The following is a 12,589-nucleotide window of genomic DNA, read 5'->3' on the forward strand; positions in this document are numbered from 1 at the left end:
ATTTAAAAAATTAAAATTAAAAAATATTGACATTTAATTTGACCCCTTTCTAATTTGTATTCATTGCCTTAGCCCTCCACATTAAAGGACGGTACTTACATTACCAATAAAAAAAATACTAGGCATTATCGTCACCCGGATTCTAAGAGTAATTTGCATTGTCACGATGCATTTTAAATAAATTGGATTTCGGGTGTAAAGCTATTAAAATTATTACAACATACAATTATTTTAATATGAATTTTGATATTAAGTACTGATCAGTGGTCACTAGATAGAGTAATATGAGATTGGGTAATGGTTGCTGCCATTTTGAATATTTTTATTTCAGGCTTAATTAGTTTCAAAATCGATAGTGGATAAGTTTTGCACCACAAGATGCAAGTCTAATTTGTAAATAAATTCGACTTGACCTGCAAGCTCCAAAATTTGCAGAAGTCAACTTGTCATGACATGATATACATCACTTATGGAAGTTGACTTCTGCAAGTTTATTGCTAATCTTAATCCTGCTTATAGCATAAGTAAAAGGGCCGCCATATTGAATGTCTGTTAAGAATTGACTTCAAAATCGATATCTAGACGTGGCTTGGTTATCATGACAATTGAGGCAAAACAAGACAATTTAAAATGGCTTAATTTTTTATTATTATAGCATTGGCTCTGTTTTGTTTCTAAAAATACGCCCGCAGAGATACACTTTGAAGCATATATATTCATGATTTGAAGTTAAATTTGCCTTTAAACCAACAAATTTAAGATGGCGGCCCCTTTTACTACTTCTAACTTTTGATTAAGATTTTGCACCCAAAAAAGATTATATTAAGATTTTGCAAGTAAAAAAATTAAGATAAAATGATGTTTATATAAGTTGCAAAACACTATCAACTCTTAAAATGGATGTTCGTTTGCAAACACTTTGCAGAAATTGGCCCGACCGCATGTTGTATTATAAAATATGCTTATGGTTATAATATTTTAAGGAACTTTCACCTTTATAATAAGTATATTATATTTACTGAATTGACCTCATAATAATTGTTTAACGTAATATACAATAAAACTTTACTGTTCCTAACACATAAATTCTAAATTTTATCTAAATTTTGGAGTCTAAAAATTTACTAGAAATAATTTAGATCACTACAAGACCTGATGTTCAAATAATTGCTAAAGGTAATTTAAAGGTGATATGAAAAAAACACATTTTTTTTGATAGCACATTTATTAACATCAAATACACAGTTTAACCACACAACATGATACACTCAGAAGTAAGAATACCGTACTTATAACTAAAGATATAATATGAACTCGAATAAATAATACAATTGACATAAGAAATCGAAATACAACTTTAAGAGATACGAACTAAGATTTAAACAATACCTCCACTTAAAATAACAACAGTAACACATATTATCATCCAATCTTCCAGGACAGATGGTACCCACGCAATATACCCTGCAGTCCGAGGTCTATGACAGCCTTGCTGAGTCGAGCTGACGCATCTGCGCGCATCAAAGGATGTGCGCGACGTAGCTTTTCCAAACAGCAAAGCTGTCAAGAGCAATGGCGTTCGTCTCATCGCATCATTAAATAGACAACAGATCTAGACTACTAAATAGACACATCGATAACATCATAACATCGATTATACAACACTAATAGACACTGGAATCGACACACACATATACTATGCTAACATCTATAAATTGGGCAAGTGATTACCCAAACGTATCTTAGTTAAGTCACTCATGCCTTAACGTAATGTTTGCTATAGCCCAGAACTACTGTTGCCCTCGCAATAATCCCTGCTGTTCGGGGCAGCCATGAAAGATCTTATTCATGACTACAAGGACATTTTAAAATGAGTATTTTCTATAACAAGATGTTGACCGTCGCCCAGAACTATTGTTAAATTCGCAATAATCCCTGCTGTTCGGGGCGGCCATGAGATGTTAGTCATGGCCAAAATGAAAACCATCATTAAATCAGGTTTTCACCTGGATGTTGTCCATTGCCCAGGGCTATTGTTGATCCCCAACATTCTTTGCTGTCGAGGCGGCCCCGAGATGTAAGTAACGGCCAAAGTGAAAACCGTCATTGGATCAGGACTTCACTTAGGAAGATGTTGACCATAGCCTAGGAGTACTTATGGATTCTCAACAATTGCGGCTGTTCGGGGAAGTCATGTAAGATGTTCTTCATGACCAAAAGAAGCTTCATTAAGAAAGAATTTTCCATAACTAGATGTTTACCGTCGCCCAGAACTATTGTTAGATTCGCAATAATCCCTGCTGTTCGGGGCGGCCATGAGATGTTAGTCATGGCCAAAATGAAAACCATCATTAAATCAGGTTTTCACCTGGATGTTGTCCATTGCCCAGGGCTATTGTTGGATCCCCAACATTCTTTGCTGTCGAGGCGGCCCCGAGATGTAAGTAACGGCCAAAGTGAAAACCGTCATTGGATCAGGACTTCACTTAGGAAGATGTTGACCATAGCCCAGGAGTACTTATGGATTCTCAACAGTTGCGGCTGTTCGGGGAAGTCATGTAAGATGTTCTTCATGACCAAAAGAAGCTACATTAAGAAAGAATTTTCCATAACTAGATGTTTACCGTCGCCCAGAACTATTGTTAGATTCGCAATAATCCCTGCTGTTCGGGGCGGCCATGAGATGTTAGTCATGGCCAAAATGAAAACCATCATTAAATCAGGTTTTCACCTTGATGTTGTCCATTGCCCAGGACTCCAGTTGGATCTTCAACAATATCAGTTGTCCGGGGCGGCCATGAGATGTTAGGAATGGTCAACGTGAAAACCATCATTAAATCAGGACTTTACTTAGTAAGTTGTTGTCCATTGCACAGGGCTATTGTTGGATCCCCAACATTCTTTGCTGTCGAGGCGGCCACTAGATGTAAGTAATGGCCAAAGTGCAAACCGTCATTGGATCAGGACTTCACTTAGGAAGATGTTGACCATAGCCCAGGAGTACTTATGGATTCTCAACAATTGCGGCTGTTCGGGGAAGCCATGTAAGATGTTCTTCATGACCAAAAGAAGCTTCATTAAGAAAGAATTTTTCCATAACAAGCTGTTTACCGTCGCCCAGAACTATTGTTAGATTCGCAATAATCCCTGCTGTTCGGGGCGGCCATGAGATGTTAGTCATGGCCAAAATGAAAACCATCATTAAATCAGGTTTTCACCTTGATGTTGTCCATTGCCCAGGACTCCAGTTGGATCTTCAACAATATCAGTTGTCCGGGGCGGCCATGAGATGTTAGGAATGGCCAACGTGAAAACCATCATTAAATCAGGACTTCACTTAGTAAGTTGTTGTCCATTGCCCAGGGCTATAGTTGGATCCCCAACATTTTTTGCTGTCGAGGCGGCCACGAGATGTAAGTAATGGCCAAAGTGAAAACCGTCATTGGATCAGGACTTCACTTAGGAAGATGTTGACCATAGCCCAGGAGTACTTATGGATTCTCAACAATTGCGGCTGTTCGAGGAAGCCATGTAAGATGTTCTTCATGACCAAAAGAAGCTTCATTAAGAAAGAATTTTCCATAACAAGCTGTTTACCGTCGCCCAGAACTATTGTTAGATTCGCAATAATCCCTGCTGTTCGGGGCGGCCATGTGATGTTAGTCATGGCCAAAATGAAAACATCATTAAATCAGGTTTTCACCTTGATGTTGTCCATTGCCCAGGACTACAGTTGATTTCCAACAATATCAGTTGTCCGGGGCGGCCATGAGATGTTAGGAATGGCCAACGTGAAAACCATCATTAAATCAGGTTTTCACCTTGATGTTGTCCATTGCCCAGGACTCCAGTTGGATCTTCAACAATATCAGTTATCCGGGGCGGCCATGAGATGTTAGGAATGGCCAACGTGAAAACCATCATTAAATCAGGACTTCACTTAGTAAGTTGTTGTCCATTGCCCAGGGCTATAGTTGGATCCCCAACATTCTTTGCTGTCGAGGCGGCCACTAGATGTAAGTAATGGCCAAAGTGAAAACCATCATTAAATCAGGTTTTCACCTGGATGTTGTCCATTGCCCAGGGCTATTGTTGGATCCCCAACATTCTTTGCTGTCGAGGCGGCCCCGAGTTGTAAGTAACGGCCCAAGTGAAAACCGTCATTGGATCAGGACTTCACTTAGGAAGATGTTGACCATAGCCCAGGAGTACTTATGGATTCTCAACAGTTGCGGCTGTTCGGGGAAGTCATGTAAGATGTTCTTCATGACCAAAAGAAGCTTCATTAAGAAAGAATTTTCCATAACTAGATGTTTACCGTCGCCCAGAACTATTGTTAGATTCGCAATAATCCCTGCTGTTCGGGGCGGCCATGAGATGTTAGTCATGGCCAAAATGAAAACCATCATTAAATCAGGTTTTCACCTTGATGTTGTCCATTGCCCAGGACTCCAGTTGGATCTTCAACAATATCAGTTATCCGGGGCGGCCATGAGATGTTAGGAATGGCCAACGTGAAAACCATCATTAAATTAGGACTTCACTTAGTAAGTTGTTGTCCATTGCACAGGGCTATTGTTGGATCCCCAACATTCTTTGCTGTCGAGGCGGCCACTAGATGTAAGTAATGGCCAAAGTGAAAACCGTCATTGGATCAGGACTTCACTTAGGAAGATGTTGACCATAGCCCAGGAGTACTTATGGATTCTCAACAATTGCGGCTGTTCGGGGAAGCCATGTAAGATGTTCTTCATGACCAAAAGAAGCTTAATTAAGAAAGAATTTTTCCATAACAAGCTGTTTACCGTCGCCCAGAACTATTGTTAGATTCGCAATAATCCCTGCTGTTCGGGGCGGCCATGTGATGTTAGTCATGGCCAAAATGAAAACCATCATTAAATCAGGTTTTCACCTTGATGTCCATTGCCCAGGACTACAGTTGGATTTTCAACAATATCAGTTGTCCGGGGCGGCCATGAGATGTTAGGAATGGCCAACGTGAAAACCATCATTAAATCAGGTTTTCACCTTGATGTTGTCCATTGCCCAGGACTCCAGTTGGATCTTCAACAATATCAGTTGTCCGGGGCGGCCATGAGATGTTAGGAATGGCCAACGTGAAAACCATCATTAAATCAGGTTTTCACCTTGATGTTGTCCATTGCCCAGGACTCCAGTTGGATCTTCAACAATATCAGTTATCCGGGGCGGCCATGAGATGTTAGGAATGGCCAAAGTGAAAACCATCATTAAATCAGGACTTCACTTAGTAAGTTGTTGTCCATTGCCCAGGGCTATAGTTGGATCCCCAACATTCTTTGCTGTCGAGGCGGCCACTAGATGTAAGTAATGGCCAAAGTGAAAACCGTCATTGGATCAGGACTTCACTTAGGAAGATGTTGACCATAGCCCAGGAGTACTTATGGATTCTCAACAATTGCGGCTGTTCGGGGAAGCCATGTAAGATGTTCTTCATGACCAAAAGAAGCTTCATTAAGAAAGAATTTTTCCATAACAAGCTGTTTACCGTCGCCCAGAACTATTGTTAGATTCGCAATAATCCCTGCTGTTCGGGGCGGCCATGTGATGTTAGTCATGGCCAAAATGAAAACCATCATTAAATCAGGTTTTCACCTTGATGTTGTCCATTGCCCAGGACTACAGTTGGATTTTCAACAATATCAGTTGTCCGGGGCGGCCATGAGATGTTAGGAATGGCCAACGTGAAAACCATCATTAAATCAGGATTTCACTTAGTAAGCTGTTGTCCATTGCCCAGGACTCCAGTTGGATCTTCAACAATATCAGTTGTCCGGGGCGGCCATGAGATGTTAGGAATGGCCAAAGTGAAAACCATCATTAAATCAGGTTTTCACATGGATGTTGTCCATTGCCCAGGGCTATTGTTGGATCCCCAACATTCTTTGCTGTCGAGGCGGCCCCGAGATGTAAGTAACGGCCCAAGTGAAAACCGTCATTGGATCAGGACTTCACTTAGGAAGATGTTGACCATAGCCCAGGAGTACTTATGGATTCTCAACAGTTGCGGCTGTTCGGGGAAGTCATGTAAGATGTTCTTCATGACCAAAAGAAGCTTCATTAAGAAAGAATTTTCCATAACTAGATGTTTACCGTCGCCCAGAACTATTGTTAGATTCGCAATAATCCCTGCTGTTCGGGGCGGCCATGAGATGTTAGTCATGGCCAAAATGAAAACCATCATTAAATCAGGTTTTCACCTTGATGTTGTCCATTGCCCAGGACTCCAGTTGGATCTTCAACAATATCAGTTATCCGGGGCGGCCATGAGATGTTAGGAATGGCCAACGTGAAAACCATCATTAAATCAGGACTTCACTTAGTAAGTTGTTGTCCATTGCACAGGGCTATTGTTGGATCCCCAACATTCTTTGCTGTCGAGGCGGCCACTAGATGTAAGTAATGGCCAAAGTGAAAACCGTCATTGGATCAGGACTTCACTTAGGAAGATGTTGACCATAGCCTAGGAGTACTTATGGATTCTCAACAATTGCGGCTGTTCGGGGAAGCCATGTAAGATGTTCTTCATGACCAAAAGAAGCTTCATTAAGAAAGAATTTTCCATAACAACCTGTTTACCGTCGCCCAGAACTATTGTTAGATTCGCAATAATCCCTGCTGTTCGGGGCGGCCATGTGATGTTAGTCATGGCCAAAATGAAAACCATCATTAAATCAGGTTTTCACCTTGATGTTGTCCATTGCCCAGGACTACAGTTGGATTTTCAACAATATCAGTTGTCCGGGGCGGCCATGAGATGTTAGGAATGGCCAACGTGAAAACCATCATTAAATCAGGTTTTCACCTTGATGTTGTCCATTGCCCAGGACTCCAGTTGGATCTTCAACAATATCAGTTGTCCGGGGCGGCCATGAGATGTTAGGAATGGCCAACGTGAAAACCATCATTAAATCAGGACTTCACTTAGTAAGTTGTTGTCCATTGCACAGGGCTATTGTTGGATCCCCAACATTCTTTGCTGTCGAGGCGGCCACTAGATGTAAGTAATGGCCAAAGTGAAAACCGTCATTGGATCAGGACTTCACTTAGGAAGATGTTGACCATAGCCTAGGAGTACTTATGGATTCTCAACAATTGCGGCTGTTCGGGGAAGCCATGTAAGATGTTCTTCATGACCAAAAGTAGCTTCATTAAGAAAGAATTTTCCATAACAAGCTGTTTACCGTCGCCCGGAACTATTGTTAGATTCGCAATAATCCCTGCTGTTCGGGGCGGCCATGAGACGTGTTGTTTATGGCCAAAGTAAAACCATCATTAAATCAAGATTTCGCTTAGGAAGATGTTGTCCGTTGCCCAGAACTATAGTTGGATTCGCAATAATCTCTGCTGTTCGGGGCGGCCATGAGACGTGTTGTTTATGGCCAAAGTAAAACCATCATTAAATCAAGATTTCGCTTAGGAAGATGTTGTCCGTTGCCCAGAACTATAGTTGGATTCCCAACTGTCTTAGCTGTTCGGGCCGGCCATGAGATGTCAGTCATGGCCAAAGTGAAAACCATCATTAAATCAGGACTTCACTTAGTAAGTTATTGTCCATTGCACAGGGCTATAGTTGGATCCCCAACAGTTTTGCTGTCGAGGCGGCCACGAGATGTAAGTAATGGCCAAAGTGAAAACCGTCATTGGATCAGGACTTCACTTAGGAAGATGTTGACCATAGCCCAGGAGTACTTATGGATTCTCAACAATTGCAGCTGTGCGGGGAAGCCATGTAAGATATTCTTCATGACCAAAAAGAGCTTCAATAAGAAGGAATTTTCCATAATAAGATGTTTACCGTCGCCCAGAACTATTGTTAGATTCGCAATAATCCCTGCTGTTCAGGGCAGTCATGAGACGTGTTGTATACGACTAACGTGAAAACCATCATTAAATCAGGAATTCACTTCGGAAGATGTTGTCCGTTGCCCAAGATTATCGTTGCGTTTCGCAACAACTCCTGTGGGCTGAGCCACGTGAGGTGTTCATCGTGGCTAATGCCATAATAGGTGGTAATTATGGCAATTTTTTTAAACTCTTCGTTAGAACCTACGCCTTTTGCTAAAAAGAATTACACGCTCCGTCTTCCAGGACAGGTGTTACCCACGCAATATTCCCTACTGTCCGAGGTCCATGCCAGTACTGTCACCGGCAGAATGTACCCATGGTAGTACTGACATGGAGATTAATCTTGATTATCCCATTTACTCTGGGGAACCGTGTGTGGAGAAAAATCCTTAATCCTAAATGAGTAACGCTTAATTCTTTAGATATAGACACCGAGAGAACTTTATATGTTATGCAATTTATTAAAAAATCTACACACAACACCAACATATTTTCTTTTACACTATGTTAAAAAAAATTACATACAACACCAACCTTTTTACTATTAAAAAATCTAGATACAACACCGACGTCTTATGTATTATTAATTTTACGAAAAAATCTACACACAACACTAACGTTTTTATGTATTATTAATTTTACAAAAAAAAATCTACATACAACACCAAAGTTTTTTTGGGTTATTCATTTTATTAAAAAATCTACACACAACACCTATTTTTGGATTTTTGCTTTTATTACAAAAGCTACCTTACCTAAATGCCATGACAAATTGTCACGGCATTAATATCTTTCTTCCAGTAGTTCCATTCCTAATACCAACACCCCAGGACCATTTTTCTCCTTACTCACATTTCCCTGCAGTCCGGGGGAGCCCTATGCTAATTTACTTTTAACATGAGTACAACATAATTTTATTATAAAGCGAAGTAGAGTGATGATAACTGACAGTGGCATACAGCATGACTATTATAGTATCAGTACTTTAGATGTCGCGTGTCTTATAAAATAGATATTAAAATAATTATTTCCTGTATACGTTATAAGTTATAACAATAAATATGATAGGATAGCATAAAATCACGCGTGTGTCTGAAAAGGAAGGGTTAAAATTATGAATGCAACATATAGCCGTTACAATCATTGTAAAACGCTCGAATAGACCATCGGTAAGTAAAATTTATTAAACACATTACTGACAACGCGACCATGAAAGTTACTTTGGTGGAATCTAGAACCAATAGCCATAAAAAGAAGTGTGAGGCAAGGAGATGCACTCTGTCCAAAATTATTTACTCTCGTTCTGGAAGATGTTTCAAAAATCTCTCACGGGAAAACGTGGTCTAAATGTAAAGGAGCTAGACTGAATAACCTAAGGTTTCCATTATACTTTTCACAGACAACCCAGAAGAACTGCAAACAATGATCTAGGAGCTGAGTGAAGTCTCCCTGCAAGTTGGTTTAGAGATGAATTTGGACAAAACTAAGATAATGACGAATTTAGATGGCAGTAACATACGTGTAGCCATCAACCAAACCACTATAGGAGTTGTACGTACACTATCGTACACGTACACGTACACTATCTTGTTATGGAGAAGTACGAATACTTGGGACAAGAGACCAGAATGGGCAAGGATAATTATACTAACGAGCTTCATAGACGAATCAGGCTTATGTGGGCAGCCTACTCGAAACTGGATTTGGCTTTGAAGATGAAAATTGTTACGTACCAATGTCAGAATATTCAACCAGTGTATCCTACCGGTGCTCATTTATGGTGCCGAAACCCGGCACCATTTGGGTTTTCACCAAAGATACAATTAATTGATTGGAAGTGGCCCGGAGGGTAATAAAGAGAAAGCTGGTAAGAGTGACAATGATTCTCTCCCCCGTGGGGACGGCCCCTAAGAGAAAAAAGCAAAGTCTCAGATGTAACGTAACAAGTAACACACCTAAAATGGATGTGGGCTGGACACTTACTCGAATCAATAGATCTTGGTGTAAGCATCTACTCTAATGGAAGCCATGGGGAAAAATTTGCTCCCAAGGAAGACCACAAGTGCGCTGGAAAGACGAAGTAAGTAGGTCACTGGATCAAACTGGATAAAAAGAGCTCAATGCCGCAGTGAATGGAAAATGTTAAAAGAGGCCTATACCAAGAAGGTTGAAAAGGCTAAAGAAGGAGAAAGAAGATCTCGCTCGGTATCCTTGGTAATATTCAGTTTAAAGTCCAGGAAAGCAAATAAGTGTACAGACAGATACCAAGTAAGTAAATTTTTACAAAAGTAAATTATTGTACACTTCCCTACTTTTTGACGGATTACTTAAAATGCTTAATGTAATTCATATAGGTAGAGTGAGATTACAATACTATGTATATATGAATCCGCCCATCCCTTTAAAAAGTGCTCGAAAAATTTCGAAAGCACCGACGAACTGGCCGAGCACATCGCAACGATCTGCGCCACTAGTTACCAAGGTTTCTGCTCTCAGCGGTATCCGAACCAGTTTTGATTGAATACAGTTGTATGTAGGCCATTCGGAAAAAAAAATCACCCATATTTCCAGTCAGGATACATATCGTAATTCCAATATTCATTGCTGTAAATAATTATCACATCGACGGTTGAAAGGCCATTTAAATTAAGAGACATATCTTTCTAAAAATTTTAAGTAGTTTAAAAAGACATAGAAAAACGTGCTGATTTAAAATATGTATGAAACTTGGGGTGGGAAGAAAATGTCGCTAAGTCAATTAGCCTTTTAACCGTCGATATATATTTTGATTTTTTGACGTCATCCAACCCGGATACGCGTAACAGACATGCACCGCACCCGAATTTGCGTATCCCTCTCTTTTTACACTTTGTCTTATTCCTACGCAAATTAGAATACGCAGTCGCAGTTGTCCGAAAACCTTCATAAATGTAACAAAAAGGTTGGAACCAAAAACGTTCACTGTTTTCTTTTGCGGCACCAGCGCCATACACATAGTTAATCCTTCAAGCCGTTTCTGCAGCACTGGTGCCACGGTGGAACTTGTAATCGTAAATATATTTCATGTTTGCTATTGTATGATATAAATGATGACAAAGAAAAAAATTTTCATTCAAAACTCAAATGTTCCAGTAAAATGCATATATAAATTTGAATTTGGAATCCTTAAACAAAGAGAAGATATTTCAGATTAAAGTGGTCAGTACGACAAAACGTCAATTTCATATGTAAGGATTAATAATTATCATTGTTATTGTGATTTTTAATTGATTTCAGTTTTATTGTAAAATAGTAAAAGATGCTTTTTTATATTTTGTTTAGGTTTAGGTTAAGTATTACGACTGATTAATGATAATAAACATTTTTTTGATTTTTAAATAAACCGTGTTTTTTTTCCCGAAAATTTAAAATAAGTAAATATGGTCGTCTATTTCGGAATCAGTTCCGGAATTCTGGAACTAGGTCTCCAATATCGCAAATCAGTTCCGATATTCAAAACCTCCGAATAATATACCCTAGTATGAACGACAGTAGTTGTCCCGATTTTAAATCTTAAAGATAAGTTTAAGTTCGTGGTGAAAGCAATTCGACTTACCGCCGTTTTCGATAAACGATTCTGTACAGTCTTGTAAGACGTAACGTACAATACACATAAAACATATCAATATATAACATTTTTACCAATAATTAACACTTAATGCAGTTACAACCGCTTAAACACATAACTATAGAAGAGAGGAATTGCCAATTACAACTTTATACCATAAAAATATAAATAAAAGATACTATTGAGCTTTCGGTATTTTTTTCGACGCACTCCAAAAACATCTGACGACATTCAAGTGTACAAACTGTACATTTTATGGTCCTTCGAGCCGGATAGACAAAGTGATTTTTGTATCTCTACACACAAGCAGACCTCCCCAGTTAAAGTAAAAAAGTGCACATGTTGTGTGTAGAGCGCAGGGGCGCCGAATCTATAAAGCAACCATTTCAGAACTTGGAACTAAGAAGATAACAACTAATTATCTGCGTATCTTCGTGAATCGCCGCTACGCTCAATGTCTGTCACCGTCAACTACGTGCCAGGACACGTGAGTAATTACATCGGTCGGAATCAACTAAACTTAAAGCAAAAAAAAACAAGATGAAGTGAACTTGAACTACAATCAACTTGTTTCGACTATATCAAGCTCTTGTGTACCAATTATCGCAAGGATTTTTCATCTCGAAAAACAATGGAATATCTGAAAAGACGTTTATCGAAACTAGAAGATTATTACAACATAAGGAACGTGCACAACACCATAAAGTAAAGCGTTTTTAATTTTCTTTTTAATTTATTTTTTATTGCTTTAAATGTTGAGACGAGCTTGCCGTTTGTCTGATGGTAAGCGATACGAACGCCCATAAACAGTAGAAATAACAAATTTAACACCTTGAATTACAAAGTATTGTTTGGTATTCCATTACGCTCGCCATCCTGAGACATGAGGTGTTAAGTCTTATTATGTCCAGTAGTTACAATGGCTACAATGTCCTTCAAACCGGAACACAACCATGGCTACACACTGCTTTTTGGCGGCAGAATCTAATTAGCATGCACGTAATATCCAATATTGGGTTAAATACATGGGATCCAATCATTGTGCTTTTAATGTCAAAAAAAAACTAGAACCGACGACTTTGAATGCTCGCAAGC

Source organism: Manduca sexta, chromosome 27 (genome assembly GCF_014839805.1).
Source record: "Manduca sexta isolate Smith_Timp_Sample1 chromosome 27, JHU_Msex_v1.0, whole genome shotgun sequence".
Classification (NCBI taxonomy): Eukaryota; Metazoa; Arthropoda; class Insecta; order Lepidoptera; family Sphingidae; genus Manduca; species Manduca sexta.